Raw genomic sequence first — 2,007 nt, 5'->3', positions numbered from 1 at the left:
AATGTTTTATATATATATATATATATATATATAAAACATTTCTGTCCCCCTCACTTCTGAAATGATGACTACGCCCCTGGGATGAGTAGATTCCCTGTGACGGTCTTCAACAGCTTTTCACTTTAAGCGAGGCCTCGAACTTACTCGTCTATCGCAAACCTTTTTAACGATTATTTCGTGTTAGTTTAGATACTAGTTCATTTTAGTGAATAAACGTGAAAACGGCCTGCCATAATCTCAGTGTCCTTTTGCTTGCAGTTTTTATGACATAAATCGCAGAGTCTGTCTCTTAGTTGTCTTTTTAAAATAATCATCTTTGCTGTTATGCAACATCGTACACACAAAAGTCCGTTAAAAGTTATAAGGATCGCATTTATGGCTTGTCCCTAGAAGCGGGCGCTCGTAAAATATTGTAACTCTCACATGACAGGTGCTTTTAGCACAGCGCTGTTAACTGGGAGGAGCTTGATGACTCCTGAGAATTCTCCGAGAGCAGACTTTCAAACTAGAACGTTGTTGTTGTGATTTAATTAAAACGACGGATCCCTCCCCATTGATCAAGAGGCAGGGAGGTAAAGGAGAGGGAATTCAAGTAGGTTTAGCGATTTGACAGTGTGCTGGAGTCAGCTCAATTTCCAGCAACCCCTCCGTCCACACACGCACGCACGCACGCACACACACACACACACACACACAAGGATAGATGTACAGATGGATGATTGAGTGCATAGTTAGATTTGGTAGGATAATTAATTTTTATCATTTAGTGGATTAGCATATTATTTCTATGAAGGATGGTGAAAATATTTGCTTTTAACTTTTAGCTCTGACATTGATTAATGGCGCTAAATAGATTTGATCAAATAAAGGGTTAATTTAGTAGGCTATAAAATCTTCGATATTTTCTATTTATCTTTTTAATCCCCCAAATGAAATGACTTCTGTAATATAACGATACAAATTTATAACTGACTAATAAAAATATAAGCGGATATGTGTCACATATTCATAGGTCATGTGCAGGGGCATCTTAAGATAACCAGCTGGTTATTTAATCTTCTTTCCTGACAATTATTTATGTCGAATTTCGAATTTTTCTTGTTGACATGCCAGTTACCATTTACAACACTGTTCTGCTTAAAATAAGTGAATATGCAAATTCACTCTTTGCCAGAAGGTGGCGCTTGTGCAACAGCAGAATTATAGCCTTTACACAAGTAAACGCTACGTTATTACAGGCATTATATGGAGATAATATGAAAAGAAAATGCCATCAAAACTTTCCTGGCCGAAATGTGAGTTTACAGGTATGATTTAAACACCATAAATTATTCATCATTATCGAAACTATCACTTGGGAAGATGTCATAAATGTAGGCTATTTCGTGGTTGCTAACTGCGTTTTTATTTTGAAACATGCCTGCTATGCACATGTCTTGGCGTGCATATGATTCGCAGTTTTGGCTTACATATAATACGCACCTACCCCACACCCCTAATCAGGGCAGCTGCTGACCAAATGGGTGCCCTAAGCAGAATAGTATTGTTGTGCCCCCTCCCTCAAAAAAAATAAAACACCTACTATATGGGGTCAAAATAGAACATTGATCAAATATAAAGGTAAATAAATAAATTGCTATATATATATATATATGTTCATGTTTAGATTTTTATATGTACATGTTAATATTAATAGGCTATAGAACGAACGTTTATTTATTTATTTATTTATTTTTAGCAACAGGGATGGTGCCCCCCTGGGAAAATCAGAGTGAATAGTAGTCCAAATAGAAATAGAAACTCGTGGTATTTATATGCACATTCATGAGATCGGGTTAGAATATCGGTGGAACACACCGACTATGCAGACTGTGTGGGGGAAACCTAATCTGAACCATACACTACATATAGCTAACTACATGCAGGGCGTCTCTGAAAATGAGTCTTTTTTTACAGAATGCTGCAAACTCCCATATATACAAATTATTAAAAAATATATAATGTACA

This window comes from Sinocyclocheilus rhinocerous, unplaced genomic scaffold (genome assembly GCF_001515625.1).
Source record: "Sinocyclocheilus rhinocerous isolate Xijiao unplaced genomic scaffold, SAMN03320098_v1.1 scaffold2267, whole genome shotgun sequence".
NCBI lineage: Eukaryota > Metazoa > Chordata > Actinopteri > Cypriniformes > Cyprinidae > Sinocyclocheilus > Sinocyclocheilus rhinocerous.
Note: the sequence above shows the minus strand (reverse complement) of the source record.